General features: G+C 43.3%; 1 long non-coding RNA gene across 1 annotated transcript in view; it reads left to right on the forward strand.

Moving 5' to 3' along the window:
* The first annotated feature begins 767 nt into the window (after positions 1 to 767).
* Positions 768 to 17,878, forward strand: part of LOC142880861 (uncharacterized) — a 71,766-nt gene continuing 54,655 nt past the window's right edge. Inside the window, exons 1-2 of the long non-coding RNA XR_012925479.1 lie at positions 768 to 1,056; positions 14,001 to 14,048. This is a non-coding gene — a long non-coding RNA (uncharacterized LOC142880861). The remainder of the gene's footprint in view (positions 1,057 to 14,000; positions 14,049 to 17,878) is intronic.

The following is a 17,878-nucleotide window of genomic DNA, read 5'->3' on the forward strand; positions in this document are numbered from 1 at the left end:
TGCATGTCTGACTAAAAAGTAATTTCACAAAGCTACCTTCCAGATTATTTTATTTGTGTTGACTCTTGAAGTCCATGTGAAGTGCTTTTTTTTTTTTTTTTTTCAAAGCCATATATGGTTATACTGACCTGTTTGTTTTGTGCTATTTTTCCGTCTTTGTTTAACTGGATGTCATTTAAGACGTAAACAAGCAAATTAGGTGTTTTTAGAAATCCAATTTAGAGTACATCCCTGCTAACATAATAGATGGTGAATGGAGAGGGTTTTTTTTTTCCTTACCTGTGGAATTCAGTCAAACCCAAATGGGCCCAAAACTCTCGGTATGTAGTTACTACTCAACCATTTAGTGGAGAAGAACTTCTGGGGGCATTAAGGACACTCTGGAGGGCACTAAATTATTTTATCCCCTCCTCCAGGCCACTGTGGAGGGCACTATATGTGCTATGTTTTCTTGGACCACCACAGTAGGCAGTTTATTATGTTTTTATCCAGCACTGGACACGATTGGGCAATTTATGTCCAGGTTGAAGACAGGGGCACCAGGGAGTTGAAATAAATGCTGTATTGCATGATATACAGGCAACCTCCTATCATATTGATATGAACCTCCCTGCATTGCAAAAGAGTTATAGGAGACAACATTTTTTTTTTTTATGACGAGTGCATCTGATACAACAACACTGTATATTTATTACATGCTGCTCAGAGGCTTCGCATCTGGAGAGTCCAGTGTGGAGAGCTGGAATTCGTCCATCCGTTATGTTTCTTTCAACTGAACCTTTAAGGACACGAATCGTAATTCAATCAAGGGCAGCGGGGAGTTCCTCGACACAGTCGAGAGAAGTGTGAGAAGAAGTGGACTGGAGAAGTTGTGCCGAGGTTGCGCGGATGGGAGGGAGGTACTCCTGCAGTTTGGGGACCAGATGTGAGGAAGAGGAGGTACAAACTCACCCAGGCAGCCGCTTCCAAAAGCTTCCTGGTCAAGAGATTTTTGTGAGAACTTGCACGGACCGAAATCATCCGAACCCCACACGCGTCTTGCACTCGGCGTCTCCGGTAAGTCGGCAATTTGTTCCCACAGCGTGTGTGTGACGGGGTCCTGTGCGTCTGTCGAGGGGTGACTTCAGGGCGTGATGACGTCTGCGGTGTGTGTGTGTGTGTGTCTCGGCTGCTGCTGCTGAGGTTGCCATGCGAGCTGTCGCAGCGCTCAGTTGCGTTCACTGTTCTACCTTTAGCTATGTCGAATCATGTCCCAAACGAACTGGAGACGAGCCCGTCTTACTCACTAGTCTCAGCTGGCGGGTCACCCACAGGAAGTGAAGAAGTGAGGGGTGAGTTCGTCATGCCTTATGAAATAACATAGCAAAAGAAAAAAACAAAAAAACAAAACAAAAACAAGCACAAAACAAAACAAAAACGTGTTGCTAAAGTGACACAAACCAGCTACAAGTAGCTCACACGTATGCTATGCACGTATACATGCCGTGAGTATCTTGTTTGAATTTATTTCGCCGGTTATGCATGCGTTGTATTAAGTGTTGGCTAACACGATAGAAGTACATGTATTTTGCACAGCCGCCATTGTGGCCGCTCATAATTAGGTCAACAGGTGTTTCCAATGATTCCAATCAAGGTTGTGTTTTACTGTCAGGCCACAAGCAGGGAGGTGCTGCTCTGCTGTGTTTGGCTCATGTGAATAAAGCTCAACACTACTAAATGCCACTAACTGCACCTGCTGCCAACTATGTCGTGCACTCCATTAGCCAAATCCAATGAACTTTCGGACACCACGGGCAGTGGCATCAGGTGGTAATAGATAAATTCATAAATAGATATGTAATATAACTTACACACACAGATAGATAGATACGTTATTCATCCCAAAGGGAAATTCACTTATTCAGCTGCTCCCTGTCACACACCCATAGTCACAGCTAAGAAATAGAATAAAAAGTTCAGTGCAATGAGAAAAGAAAAGAAAAGAAAATTACAATAAAAGATCACACCATAAAAAGACACAATAAAAACCACAGTTAGTGCATATACAAGTGTGCCCCCACTATTCATCTCCCCTCCCCTTCCGTTCCTCTTGAGGCGTTAACAGTGTAATGGCTCACATATGCATTTTTGTGTCAAGTACACACTGTACTAAGTTTTTACCCACAATAAAATATGCCTGAGCTCCAATCGCCTTTTCTAGCAGTGTTCAGTGTGAACGCAATGTATGATGGGATATGTTGCCTGACCTTTGGTTGTACTCTACTTCTAGTGATGCGTTGTGGGATACATTGAGTGGACTATATTATGAATACCATAGTTTACTCAGCATTCTGACACTACTATAAAATGGCGTATCCCCTAAATAGTGAGAAGTGGGTCATTCTGAACACATCCAGTGTCTATGAGTTTCAACACAAAAGCCTCTCTGGCAAAAATGCCTGAAAGCTCTTCAAACCTTCGGCTTTATATTGCTGTTGTGAGTGACACTAAGTTTGCACAGCTTGTTTCCTTGTTTCTCCACTAGGCCTACCGTTGAGTTCTCACATCCGCAGGCCTGTGATGAGATCACAGATGATTAGATGGCTTTACTTGGCTATGGTCGTGGCTGTTTGTAGTTCGAGGTGTCAGGTTTCCTGTTCCACTTTTGGAAGCAAGGATGGGACACGGTGTCATATCCATAATTCTCTTATGTTAATGGCTCAGTGTGGAAGGATACGGCGAGTGTTTATATTTTTTTTCCCTTGTGAGCCAATGCAGCTGTTATTCTAGGCTGAGATATCTATCTGACGTCTAAGAGGAAGAGACTCTGCCTTTTTCCGAAGAAGCAAACCTCAAGTCAATGTGGATAGATATCACCTGCTCTGCTCATTTTTTTGGTTTCAACATGAACCTGAAAATAATGTGACTCATTTGATTGTGATGTTCCAAGCGTTTGCTATGATGTGATGCCCTGTGCTCCTATCTCTTACTAAATGCCTTTGCAAGTCGGTGAGGTGCTGTTGTCATAGTTATTGTTTGCAAGAAAGCGAGCTTTGCGACTCGGCTTGTGCGATTATCTACAGGAATATTTCTTTGATTTGAATTAAAACCACCATTCAGGCTGTTGGTGCCAAGACTTTTGCACGTATTTCCTTTCTCTCCTCTTTCTTTCTATTTCATCATCAAAGCTTGTTGGCAAACGCTGCTCACTGAAAAATATAAATAAAAAAAAAACATAAGAAAAATGCATAGACGGGACAAAGGATGCCTTGAGTTTTAGGGTGGTGAGTTGTTCTCTGTGAAGGAAATGGGAAATGACATCTTACAGTGTTTTTTCTGTTCACACTTTGTAAGTAATAACACGGCAGAATGGCTCTTTGTTTTCAGAGACATTAGAGAGCGAGTGAGGTTGTCCAGCTTGGACGGAGGCCGGCTCTAGTTCCATGGGAGAACTGCTGCTTATTTGCGAATGCCACAAAGCTCTCGCATGATGAAAGGAAACACAAACTTGCGTTTTCTTTGAGCAGAAGTCTAAGTGTTCTCCAAGACCGTGCGTGATTTAGCTCAGCTTATCTTGTTATGGTTGTAAATATGATTAGGCCAGATGTGGCAGGCGGCATGACGCTTTGTTTGAAGACATTAATGATATATATCTCAGAGCATGTTTTCTGACAGTTAATCTTACCAAGGGGTCGGCCCAGGAAAACAGGGAGCCATATTGTTCTGGATGTTTTTGGGTAGATGGATCAGAACATGTCTTACTACGTTCAGCTTTGACAGTGTCCCTGAATGTTGCATGTTGTGTGCGTGAGTGTGTTGCTTACTGACATGAAAGGAAAAGAACACATTGTCTGTTGTGTTTTTTGATTGTATTTATGTGATTTCGTAAAGGCCAGGTCATTCTGATTGTCCTAAATGGTTGTCTTGCATCCTGCAAGACGACAACATGTTTCACTCAAGTGGCTGTGATTTTGATGATAAATACAATGACTTGTAAAGTGCTCAGAAGTGAAGTAAAAACATTGTGATTGTCCTCTAGTGGTCAGCTGTAGTACAGGTCATAGACTCATTGCTTTGCTTTTATAATACTATATAGGGCAAACGGAATCCTCACTGGACGTTCCATTTCTGGAATTGTAACTTTTCAATGGAATTGATGTTCCACCGCTAATTTTCTCTCCAGTCTGGTTTCAATTTGTTGTTTTGTTCTGTGTAAATGGGTTGATACATTCTAAATAATAAATTAACTCAGGATGGGCAGAACATGTATCTGGGGCATATTAGCTGGATGTTTGGATGGAGTGCTGATGTGCTGATGAGTCACCCATGGATACACAGTGGCTACAGGACATCTCAGTGATACAGCCTGAGGGTTGGCCTTGCCAATTGACAGGGGCGGTCCATGTTTGGGTGGATGTGTGGTCTGGCCCAAGTCTTGTCTGTTTGAATGCAGCATCTCATCCTGCTACACATTATTTGTTAGACCTATTCAGCAGGAAACGTTTTTTCTTCGTCAGTGTGTTGGGGACTCACTTTTGATAGAATCTCATATGGCGACATACAAGACTGTCTTTGATGTTCTTTTTTGTCACTGTGGCTGTTTTTGCATTCATTTCTGAAGGGGATTCTTGCAACCTTTTCAGAGGAATAATCTGCAGAGAGAAAAATTGGACATACCATCATGTTTTTGTTGCCATGAAGTGGAAATCATTTAGAGTCAGTAGCCTTGTTTACTGACAATACTTTGGTGACCTCTAATGCACTCATCACTTCGATCCATTTGAAAATAACAAATGTGAAGAGAAGTTTTACTTTAACTTGTGGTGGAGGCCCTAAGTGCTCTTCATAAAATGTCTGTTTTTGACATTTTTATGCGTCAGATCAATGGCTTGCATTCATTCAAAAAGTGAAGCTGTAATCATGTGCCATTGTTTGGGAAAATTATCAGTGTGACTCACAAGAATGGATTCATTTATCTTGCAAGCCTTTCCAAACACACATTCGCCTGGTTTCATAGCAACTTTGTGCCTCTTGTTGCAAGCGTGTCATTCTTTGTTTTCCTTAATGACCTCCAGAGAAGAGCGAGGAAAAGTAGAAGCAGATTCTCATTAAACATTTAACACTGGAATAGCATGGCATTGTTTTAGCTCTAAACACAGGACGCTCACATAGAAAGGATTGGACATAAACGCCGTGGCTCTGGGTGGTGGGCAATGGTTTGTTGCAGTGATGCAGGTGAAGTGAAGGCAGCGGAGCGGACAGGAAGAGAGGACAGAGCTGGAATCTAGAGTGCCTGCTAGCCATGACAATCATCTATGTAATGTGTGCTGAAAAAAAGGTCTGAACGTCAGGGACCCGCCCTGGACTCCGCTCCACTTACACAAAACTCGTGAGTTTTGTTGTTCCCAGCTGTATCTCAGCGAGTGCATAGCTTAGTGCAATTAGGGAGTGAGGACGAGATCAGGAGACACCCAAAGGCTGTGCCGTAAGTGCTGAGCAACATGATGAAGTGTGTGTGGCTGGCAGTGGCCACCAAATGGCTTAAGGAGGAATCAAATGGAAATGGAAAGGATTAGGAAAGAAACTACAGATTTGGCTCCAAATTAACTTGCTAAACAAAGCAGTGTTCAATTAGCTTTTTAGCTGTGGCTGCAGAGGCCGCTGTAAACTCAATGGCCACCTCAAACTGGGTTGTTTTGGTGGCAATGCAGAAATGTAAAAAAACAAACTCCCCAAAACAATAGGTTGGTGTTTATGATGGGAGATGTGTGTGTTGTAACTTTCCCTGTAGCACTAAGATCGCCGTAATAGCTGTTTTTCTGTGGTCATGCTTTATACTCACACCCCCTTGATGGTCCAAATAGAAATTTCCTGTTTTTGTCTATACCACGTTATTTTCTAACCAGTTTTGGCAGGCGTGTCAACTTCACAAGTTTTTTTTCTCAATAAAGTTTTTGCCACAGCTATTTTTTTATTTTCTTTTTTAAACACTTCTGAAAAGGTTCTAACCGCCAAGGCTGGTGAGAACTAAATTAAAAGACATCTGGAGGAGCTTAAGTCACATTCAGTTAAGCTCTACATTTTACACAAATATTTGATGAGTACATATTTCCAACAGTGATGTGTCACAAGGTATGCTCTGTCTTTCATCATTTTTTTCTCCTTCTCTAAACCCCAAAATGACTGCACACGTGTGAAAACCCAGAGTGCGTAACGGCGCACATTGGAAGTTCTCTCCAGAAATGGGATCAGAAAGAGCAATTTTTCATCCAGGTTGGAGTTGCTAAGCCCTCTTTTTAAAAACAGGGCTATAAAATGATTATTTGACAATGTGTTAATATTTCATTCCAAGAGTTGCGAGCAAATGTGTGTGTTGGATGAACAGACTGAGGGGATTAGGGAGTCGGCTCAGTCTTTGGCTTTTGGCTCAGAAACGTCCATAGTTTACGATGCAGAGAGCTACCTGAAGATTTTTTGACAGAAACATGACAGGAGAGTCCTAAGAATGTGTGCTCACTCCATTGTGTATGTGAGAGAGAGCTTTATTGTCTGGATTAGCATAGTTGTTTGCTTCTTTTTTGTCTTTACGACTGGAAACAGACTCTCTCAACTTTCTGATCTTGAGGCACATTTTGCAAACAAATGAATACCTCTCCCTTAGTCATGTGTCTTGTGCCGTGGCAGCCACAGATCACAGACACCAAACATTTTTCTCTCATCATAAGATGTGGGGAAAGGCCAGCACACTCTTGACCTTGCTGTCTGATGTCCCACTTGATCTCACTTCTCTTGTTTTCGAGTCTTGTTGTGGGCTACAGTAGATATGTGATGGCTTAAAATGTATAATTATTGCTTAAAATATTAGCAAATAACAGACAAAGACATCGAGTGATGCATCTTAAAACATTGATATGCGTTTTATCTTCTGTTTTATGCCAGTTTGCACATTGATTTCATTTAGGCTTTGACAGGTGATTTAAATTATGGTTGTTTTGCTAGAACGTGCAATTTGAAGATGTTATTGTGCACAAGTCTAAAGAGGATGGCAGCTCAAGATGAATTAGTGGTCGACCTGGTAGCAGAATTGTAGATGAGCCTTTTAATTGAGTGGTTTGGCCTAATTGACATCAAACATTTAGTGACGTCCGTGGGCCCCATTTATGTGGTCTTGTGAGCTGCGCTTGAGTTTTATACGCATATAAGTGAGACAAAAGCCAGCTGAATAGACTGTCACAGATCAAAGAGAGATGACACGGTTTTTTCTCACATGCGTTTACACCGCGCACATTGAACTTACATTCAGTGTATAATTTACTGTACGCCATTTCGACACAAATCTTAAGTAATCAAAGGCTCAATCATGTTGCGCAAGAACCTGCGCTGTGCACACAAACGGTAAACGGCCTGTGACGTGCACGTACAAACAGGGTGAGAGCCAGTGAGAAATGTGTTCCGCTGTCATGCCTTCAAACATTGCACCTTCTAGGATACACTGTATATGTACACTTGTAAATATTATAAGCCCATTGTATTTACAATAAATAGAGAAAAAAATGCTACATCAAAAATGTGCAGGGTTGGGGTGGAGTGAAACAGATGCCGAGGGGGCGGAGCCAGATCCCTGTGGCTCAATGCACACAGCATTGGGAAATTGATATAGAAATCCGCTTTGAAAGTGCAATACACAGGCAATGTTTTCCTGGAGTGGAGCTGTTGTTCCGTTGCACATTCCTACACGTACCAGACGCCATTATGAACACATGGATTTAGATGTAAAACAGATATTCCACTGAGTGACTCTGACTCCAACCCAAGATGCCATGACAGGTCCAAGCACAGAAACTGTAACCTCTGCAGTTAACCTCCACAGACCGTTGCTGAGTCTGAGTCCGAGTCCATCTAATCTCAAACTGCCGTCAAACCTGCCCGCTTCATGCAAAGCCAGGGAATCCACATTAATCTCCATATAAATGAATATTTTCGTTTTCACCAGCAACATTTTAGCATGGTGAATGCAAAAGTATTTGCTGCCAGGAAAAAGGAAAATCCCCAAAGAAAACATTTGCAGAAAACGGTACACAGATTATTAGCCATGGGAGGCAGCAGCAGCAGCAGCAGCAGCAGCCGCCGCTGCCTCCGCCGCCGCCGCAGCAGCAATAGTTTGTGTCTCTCTTCCTCTTGTCAGTCCATCCACTGAATAAAGACTCTCTCTGTCTTTCTGTCCATTTTCTCCTTGCATTTTTAATATGCTTGTAAAGGAGGGTGTTGCTGCTCTGTCTGCCAATGACAGTTTAATATTGGGGTCTGCACCTCCTCCGTCCACAAGTCCATAAACCTAAAAATGCAGAAGGGCAAACACTGTGACACTGACACTTCCTATTCAAAACTCACCATTTCCTCACTGCCACATCCCACTGCCGATGGTTTGTCACTCTCACTGGCTGCCAGCAATTTAGATGGATCATTTCCAAGATTCTATTTTACAGACCTACGTTACCTTTGTGGACACAAAGAGTCTTTGTGGGCCAAAGGTATGTTTAGTCTTACATCACCAACCACTTAGGCCAGCTACTCTAAACTGTTTAAAGGTCACATGTTCTACACATTTTCAGACCTGGTGCAGGAGCTTTGCATATTTAAGTATCCTGTTCAGATCTGTGATAAACAGAATATTTGACCCTCACTTGTGACTGATTATTTTAAACCAATAGATTTCGGTCCTGATTTTTCCCTCTCAGCAAAAGAGGGTGTTGCAGACCTCGTGCTCTGTAGCACTTCATCAAGTTGGAGCTGGCTGCCTTTGAAGAGAACACCTGCAAAATAATAATGATAATAAAAAAACAGTGATATCGAATTATAACAGCTTCAGCCAGGATTTACCTGTACTGGTCTTCTAATGGTTTCTTTCTTTCCGAAAAACATTGAACTTATTTATCTTCAATATTTGTCCTTTCCTCTCAAATCTGGACTGACCGCGCACGTTTCTTTGAGATTGTGTACTGGCTGAATAGCCATTGTGAAGTCACTATAACTGATGGCAGAGGGATGAGCTTGCGGTCTGGCTGATTCTTCCTGTGGTCGTGTTGATGCTATCCTAATGTCTGTGGTCCACCACACTTGTAAATTCAGTCAGGGTTTGGAAATAATTGTTAACAATGAAGCCAGTCTTTGCCAGATAAGAGGATGATGTCAACGTGTCCGTTCTTGTCAACATCTATTTCGTGAAGGACATATGGAATGTTCCTTTTTAAAATGCAGGGAAAACAAAAGGTCACTGCTGATGCTAAGTACTGGAGGGTCAACACCTAACCGCTGACCACTAACCCCTACTGACTTTCAATAATGCTGCTGTGGAGTAACGACCAAGTCTCAGAAGTTTCCAATTGACGCTTTTAACAAGATGCTGGCTCGCCGCAGTCGATCGTATTGACAAGCGCTGCAGCCATAAAAAGACGGCCAAAGTTTTCGATTCCTTTCTGTGTGCATTCTCCATATGCCTGAGCAGCACAGTCGGGCAACTTGGAGCTCTAAATTATTTGTGGCTTTCTGTGTGAGCGTGTTTGCGCTGCAATAAAACATGTAAACTGGTGGCTCGTACAATATAATGACATCCTCTTGACCGCATGACCCTGCAAGAGTGCAAGAGAAGATAGAAACTGGATGTACTGATGATATTTGAGAGTTGCACATCACCCAATGAGAGACCCTGCTGCCCCGCAGTGACAAAATAATTGGTGCCTCTTCACACTTTCTGCTGGACATACACAACAGCAACCCACCTGGAAAATTCATCAGTTTGCCCAGTGGCTCCTTCACCCCTAAACACCTCATCCTGAAGCTGAAGATAATCTCGTTATTTAGTCAGTCTCATGGTGCGTGTGTTCCTGTAGTGAATGATGAGAAGATTGTCCTTACTTTTCGCACCAAAATACTTCCATCCAGGCAACAGCCACTCACCGTTTGTTGTGAAAGACGGTATAACTTCAGTTCTAACCTCGTCCCCGGGGTTTGTGCCCTCAACAGCTAACAGATGAGTAGCTGCTATGGAAAAGACGTGTTCCTCTCCCCCATTCCTGTTGAAGTCTCAGTAATAGCTTGTTTAAAAGAGGGTTTTGTTTTCTGGAGAGTTGAACTACTTATACTCTTTTTTTTTTTTTTTAAAGAAAAAAAAATCATTGTTTTTGTGTGGACTGCCTGTGGTCAAGCGCTGACACTTTCACTCAATAGTAGTTTTTGGCTGATGTTTGTAATGTCCCCCATACTGCCCAGGGCGCCGGACTCTCAGACGTGTGCCCATGAAGTCACAGCTCGTGCTGGCGGAATATATTTGGATTGGACATTAGATCCTGCTCATTAGTGAGCCACCTCTGTATTATCTCTGTGTATCATTTCATCTCTCAGTGCTGAGATAGATTGCTTCCACATGTAAGGCCCCAGGCTCCGCAGGCCCACACATGGCTAATGTTATGGTGTCTGTATATGAAAAGTGTGTATGTGGGGGTCAGTCAGAGGCCCCCCTATAATAGGCTTATACCAGCACAGAGCATCTGTGGTTCAAATGGGTAGAAAACAGAAGCTGCATGGCTGAAGAAGACTTGGCGGAGGATGTGGTCAAGAGGGCACCAGTTCAAGAAGAAGGAGGGGATTTGGGATGAGGCAGCCTAGCACGTGCTATGCAACGTTGGTGAAAATGTTTTGGATGGGGGACGTATGGAACACATGCTCTCAGCTTCATGACCTCATGGATGTGTTAACATCCAGTGCATACAGACTGGGTTCCATCCTACACTTTGTGGGTTTTTAGCTCTCGCATTCACTTCGTGTTTGGCCCAGAGTGACAATGGATTGTGCAGTGTTTTTGTTCAATGGCAACAGGTTGTTTGAAAGCACCTTATCTCATTGTTTTCAAAGACAGTAAATATCAGGCAAAGTGCAAAATGGAACAGCATGTTCAGTTCGGCACCGAATGGAGTGTCAATTGGCCCTGAAAAAAGAGAGTTTTCAACTTGCGGGTGAAAGTGGATGTGGTGAAAGTGAAATGAGGTCCTCGCTTTCCCAATTTATTTGGCCTTCTCTTTCTGTCAACCTGTTCTTGATAGAAACTTCAGAGGAGGAGGAGGAGAGGCCTGCTAGAGAGATTTATTGGAATTGTCCTACTTTGATTTTACTGCATTGTTTGTTAATCATTAGGGAGTTGTTTCTTTATCCAGCAAGTTTGCACAGCCTCTTGTAAATTTTGTCCATCCTTATGATTTCAGGTTGAGGGTGAGAAAAAAAAAATAGATTGCAGCAGTCAGTAATAATTCACAGTCAGTGCTTGCCATATTGTTACTTATGTGCTATATCTAAATATTAATTATACATTCTCAACACCTTTTTAAACAAAAACAAACTTTCACTCTGTTTCAAAGCCCTGGTTTTTCAGCAATTATCCATCCAGCCGTGTTGAATGTGCGAACAACATCTTCCCAGCTGACCCAGGGAGAAGGTGTCTGGTTTCCTAGGCGTGAAGAAAGCCCGCTGGCATAAGGACTACATCTGCCTCTGTTACCTCATGGTAACCTGACAATGATGTGCATGCTGTATTGATAAGAACCAGGTGCAGCGCAGACTCGCTCTGGCAGCGCTGCCTTGGCCTGCGAGCAGCTCCGCTGCACTGGCACAGCGCTTGAGAACGCAGCAGCAGCAGCAGCAGCAGCAGCAGCGCGTCCATACGTGCGGGCCAAGTGTTTTTCAGTGAACACAGTGTTTTCTGCGAGTCTTACCGAGAAGCAGGCCCCCCACATTCGAGGTGAGAAAGTGGCACGGCGTGGCTGGCGGGGGCGGGATTGGAGGGGAGCCTGTGGGCCTTTGAAAGGAGCAGCCGAGCTCTGCCGCTCGCTGATCCCACTCAATCCACCTTGATTCAAGCCATGTGGGCCTAACAAGGCAACGCTCATTCAGAACAAAGTGCAGAGTGTGGCTGCCATGTCCTGTCATTATGAATTTAAATAATCACCGAGGGCATGAATGGAAGGCTCTGTCTGGGTCAAGGCGGATCCCATTTGTTGAAACAACGGGATGAACTGGAACAAAGTGGTTTTCAGCGGCGTGTTTGCGAACGTCCAGACAAATCGCAGTGTATACACTGTACATGCAAGCCATTACAGTTGGGGAGGAAATGAGCCATTAACACTTTTCCTCGCCGCCACACACGCACCCATCAATGAAAGCTCAATCCGTCATATAACAGAGGCGGGCGTGTAAAGGGCTCAGCCGCATCCTCCCCTCCACCTGTTAGCCATCTCATTTATAAGCCCCACTCAGACAAGTCCGTCCAGGCTGTTGGCACGGCCGGGTTCGTTTTACCGTCAGCCTCCTGCCAGCCGGCATTCATTCATCCCCCCCCCTGAACCCCCCACCGCCCTCCCTGGTCCTCGCTGCATGCTGTGGCTTTTCCTGTTTACATATCATATAAGTTTCTTTCACTACTGTATCGTAAGTGGGCACCGTCTCGCTCTCATGTTGCTTTTCCGCTGCTGGATGGACGAAGGTTTAGAGAGGCCACGACGCCAAAACCCCCTCGGAAACACGAGCGCTGTGTGTCTGACGCGCTCATTCCTGCGTGCAGATATTTCAAAACTGTTCAGCTGTAAGAAGAACTTTTTTTTTTTTTTTTAAGAGTTGGGAGGAAACTCATCAGGTATCAGGAGTGAATAAAAACAGATGATTCTTCCCAGCATCGCCCTTGACTTTAACCTTAGAGCTTTGTGAGCAAAACAAGATGCTGCTCACATGAACTGCGTGTTGGAGCCAGTGTTGTGTCCTCAAGTACCCCAAGTGGGAAACAAAAGAACACACTAATACTACCAGTGCCATAAACCACATCATAACCTGAACTTGAAAGTGTATGTTGTTCATCCTTTGGACGTCGAGCCTGAGATCCCCCCCCACCCCACCTTGCCTCTCCGTCACCCCCACTTGCTAATGCACACTGCGAATATCCAGCTGGGCTCAGATCAATTGGAATGGGGCTGTGGCGGCTCGCTCTTCTGTAATATGAGTCACTGTCAGCGTTTCCACTAATACATCACTCATGGCTGGAGGCGAGGAGCAGCACTCACTTTTCGTGCTGCTCAACTCAGAGTTAATGCAGAAGAACTTGCATGCTGCTGCAAGTAACTGGTCGTCTGAGTACGAGGCGTCTTGACGGGCAACAGTGACAGCTTTACTAGTGTGTGTGTGTGTGTGTGTGTGTTTGTCGAGCTGCATTCGTATCAAATTAAAAGAAAAAATTTCAGGGGAGGATTTGATATAATGTGATTACACTTTAGTCATCAGTCAAGCCTGAAGTGCATTTGGCAGTGCATTTTACACAAAATATTTGTACCAGTATCGTGTCCTGACGTCTCCCCCTGTAAAACAAAGATCACACTGACTTCCGTGTGTTTATGGCTCGCATGTTTCCAGGGAAGAGTGAGAGTGTCGCGTCCAGGAGAACTCCGCTTGTGTTTAGCTTGCATTTCTGCAATGTGTGCCTTCATATGTGATTTCTATTTGTATTGTGTTATTACACAACGTCGATTGTCTCTTGAGTCATGCACTTATGTTCAGGTCCAAGTCTGTCATGACAAATTTATTGGCATTCTGATGTTTTTTTTTTTTTTATTGGCAATTTTGAACACTATCATCCCATTTATCTCATCAGCATGAGCCATTGACATGAGCATTTGTTTTTTGTGATTTACTGCTGATTACACACTACTGTCCTTTCACAGTCTGAATGAAAGCAGTGCACTGTTGACTTGCCATTTTCCTGACTGATTAGTATTAGTGGTTGGTTGCGTTCTTAACTTTGCCAGAGGTATTTAGAAACTCTTTAAAGTGCATCCAAGGAGAGAGAGAGAGAGAGATTTCCTGCCCTCCAGTTATTTGTCTTTATCTGTCTTTGTGTGTGTGTGTCTATTTATTCCTTAGCTTCATCAAAACGCTATGCATCACTGAAAGAGTTATTTGTTCTCTTCATTTTCTTTCCCCAATAGGAAGTGTGACCAGGCAGCACAGGCGCAACTGAAACAGGAAGTCAAAGGGTAAGTGAAAAGTAATCAGAACAAAGTGTGTTTGTGTCTACGTTTTAAGTGAAGAAATGAATGGAAGTCAATTTTGGTGGGAATCCATCTGGGGTCATGTGGTTCCTTTAGATTTGGTTCTACCAAATGAACTGACATTTTATTGACTCAGCGTGCACAAAGGTTTTTCTCCTTTGAATAATAAAATTATGATAATAGAATCCTCGCACCCTCAGTGCAGGGAGGGACCTCCAAGGAGTACATCAGCTTTGGTTCACAGTTTTTATGATCAAATCCACCTTTATGAAGCCGAGTCAGGGATAAAATCTTGCCAAAACATGTTAAAATTATTAAAGACACCTCAGAGTGCAATAATGTCTCTCTCGTCTGTTGATACCTTGAAACCAACCAAAGTGTCTTCAGATCTCTGCGGTGAAAAATGGCAGGGAAGTGGTGTCGTTGAAAGCATTTCTGGACTTTTTGAACTCTTGTTTTGGAAGCATTACATTATTTTATGTGTGTAATGTTTGGTCTGTGAGGACATGAACCTGAGGTAAGTCTGTGGCTTTTGAGAAAACTGCTATTGTTTTCTTTAAAAATAATTATTTTTATGGCTGCAAGGCCAGTTAAAGTGGCAGTCATTTGGCAACTGCCTTCAAGTTACTGGCATTTAATGATCGTGACGCTCTGTGTTGTTGTGAATCCAATTAATGTTAATGTTGACCAGTTGTTGAAATATGACATTTATGAGGATAAACAGTTATTTTCTTTCCTTGGAAGATTGGAAGTCATGCCAGTATAAAAATATCATTAAAAACAAGAAATGTCTTTCGTTAGCTGTGGATGTTTGGAGTTTAGACAGACACTGCGCTGCCTTTTCTACAGTTTACATTGAAAGTGAAATGCCTCAGGGGGAGAGTACACCTGGAAAGACCTCAGGATGAGAACAGGAAACAAAATTTATTAAGCAGTCCGGCACAGGTCATCTAAAGAAGATGAATAAGCCTAAACATAATATATCTCAATGAAAAGTGGTTTCTTGCTCATTAAATGTGACGGTTGAACAGGAATGCTGTCTAGGCACTGAGTCTTTACAGTCTTCCTTTCCTCACTCGTAAATTTGCTGAAAGCATGCAAATCTCAGCCCCAGCTCGCGCTTCGTGCAGGTCACTGTCAAATTCGTAGAGCCCAGAACATATTTTGTGGATTTTTGGCAGCTACCACCAAGTGGTTTTGCAGTCTGCACAGGCCCCACAGCTCTCTTTAGTGCTCTGGAGGACGAACGCAGTGGAACCGATGGAGGCACGTCAGAAGGGAGGTGGCACTCTGTGTGTTGCAGCGTTGCCCTGTGATGCTCGGCTCAGCCACTAAGGGGCAGTGGCATAGTAATGGCTTGAAGCTGTGTGTGTGTAAGGGACCTAATGACGACGACGCTGATTATGGTGGTTTGTTTATAGGTGGAGCTGTGTGCTATTAGCAGTCTTAAATGTACTGATTGCAATGCTGATGGTGGTGCATCCCTCTAATTGGCAGCTATTTGGAAGCAATCAATGACGTCCCAGCGTGGGGGTTACTGACCCCCTGTTAAACTTCACTTGTGAATCTGATTTTATGATTCGCCCCAAAAGAGCTCTTTGTATGATCATCAACTTGAATCTCTGAACTGGTTGGATTATGGTTTCTGTTTTCCCAATTAAAGTTAACCTGCACGTGGAAGGAAAACACATAAGTGATTAAAGTGCAGCAGAGGAAATCTCAGTCACCAGCGGCTTTGATTAGAGCTCACTCACACAGACCGTTGGAGTGTTAATAAGTCGGGGTCACCAATCTGTCTGCTAAGCCAAGTGCTGCCATGATTGGAAATGTGAACTATTGCATGAATAAAACAATCCACAGTGTGTAATGCTTGTAGCTCCGTTTAGACGTTAACATAATTACATAGACAGCCATGGCTCAGAATGTCTTATCGTTGATGTATGAATATGAAGTAATCAGCTTTTCTGAAAAACATTGCGTGTCAGATGTTTTGTGGTTTTCCTGTTTCCTGTCGTCTTAAGCTGATCCTACCCAGGTATGTTATCGATTGGACCCTTATTATGTCCACGATGGAAAACATCAATTGTTTTGAATTGTTGTTAGCTAAATATGAAAGTTGAAAACTAGTTATTCTCTTCAGGAGATGCAAGAAGTTTCCAGAGCAAACACATCAGTGCACTGCAGTGTGCTCAGAAATTGTTCTTAGGTTTTTCCCCCCTAAAATAAAATTTTATACTTTTTGGAAGTGAGGGCTTGCACAGGCTATAAAAATAATGCCCAATAAAAAAAGCTAACGTCCCATCACTGCTGTGTAAATCAATATGATTTTTCCAAAAAAATGAATAAACAGAGAATGAAAATAAAATGCAGCTGCAGGATGAATGGAATTTCATCCATAAATACCAGATTGAATAAAAATATTAAATGCAGCCAATGGCCAAGCCAATTTATCGTAACTTCTCGCCCTCTTTGAATCTGTGAGACGACTCTTTGTATCCCGGCAGAGTACAAAGCCTGAATTTTAATTCATTAGTCAACACTTGTTATGCGTTTGTCTGAGAGTGTCAGCAGTGCGTTTGACGCTCGGCCTCGTACCATGGTAATTGTGTACATAATGGCTCTCAACGCTCCATTGTGGTCATGAAAAGAGCGCTGTATTTTCTTTCTCCCTCTCAATGCATCATGGAGCCAGTGTGCACTGTGATTTATGAGCTCTGTTACAAATGCTGGGAGCAGTTCCTGTCTGGGGGTTGACATCCACCCACTGATTGCCACTATTTGTCCATGTGTATGTGTAACCGTGTGTGTTCTCGCTCCCTCTCCCTGTGTGTGTGTGTGTGTGTGTGTGTGTGTGTGTGTGTGTGTGTGTGTGTGTGTGTGTGTGTGTGTGTGTGTGTGTGTGTGAGATGACAAAATTTGAGCCGGACCACTTTAAGTTGTTTTTTTCTTGCTGGCCCAATATGGGCATGTCGTTCTCAGTCTGTCTTAATGCAGCTGGGTGTTTTCCTGCCCACATGTGTGTGAGACCTGTGTCCTCTCAGGCCTGACGTTTCTCTTGTGGTAACCAGATACAGTCGTTTTCTTTCGTTGTGTTATTGTGCCATAACTCTAAAATCCAAACAGGTTCAGTGCACCAAATGTGTGCATTTTTTGATTTTGATAGCAAAATCCTGAAAAGCGTCAAAGCCTGAGCAAAGCTTCCCCTCCTCTTTTTTTTTTTTCAGCAGCACCTCTGCGTTTGCTCAGATTTGTTCCGCTTACATGCTCAACTTTGTGTCTTATGTTTGGGGATTATCTTAGCGCTGCTCGTCTTGGGCGGCACTGACGTGCTGTGGTGTTATTCTTGCCATGATGGATCTCTGCCAGCTTCGGCTCACATCAGCCATGGACGAATTACGTTGAAAGCCCAGGTCTCAGCTCCAATCTCCCTATATGTGCATATGTGTGTACGTGTTTACACTGTCGGGTCTATCGATGGTCTGTCGTGTATACTTTCGCCTGTGTAGGTGGTTCTCTTCCAAATAGTTTTTGTCGTCTTCAATGGTGGAAAAACTCATTCCAGGGATTCAGCCGGGATAAAAAGACGTCCCGGATGCTTGCCGTGCTCACTGGTGATAGCAAGCCGTGATCTGCCCTCCCCCTGGGGAGAGGGAAGGTGTTGGCTTTTATCAAAGTATGCATTGATTGTATTAATATTTGCATATGCCTGATGTTGCTTGTCTCTCTGGAGCAGGTGTGCCTTTGTACGTGGACCACCCAAAGGATTTGGGATTTTTACAATAAATGGGACACTTTGTTTTACTGATATGGCTGTG

This window comes from Nelusetta ayraudi, unplaced genomic scaffold, assembly GCF_046127955.1.
Source record: "Nelusetta ayraudi isolate G7.1 ecotype Tasmania unplaced genomic scaffold, CSIRO-AGI_Nayr_v1 ptg000173l, whole genome shotgun sequence".
Taxonomy (NCBI): Eukaryota; Metazoa; Chordata; class Actinopteri; order Tetraodontiformes; family Monacanthidae; genus Nelusetta; species Nelusetta ayraudi.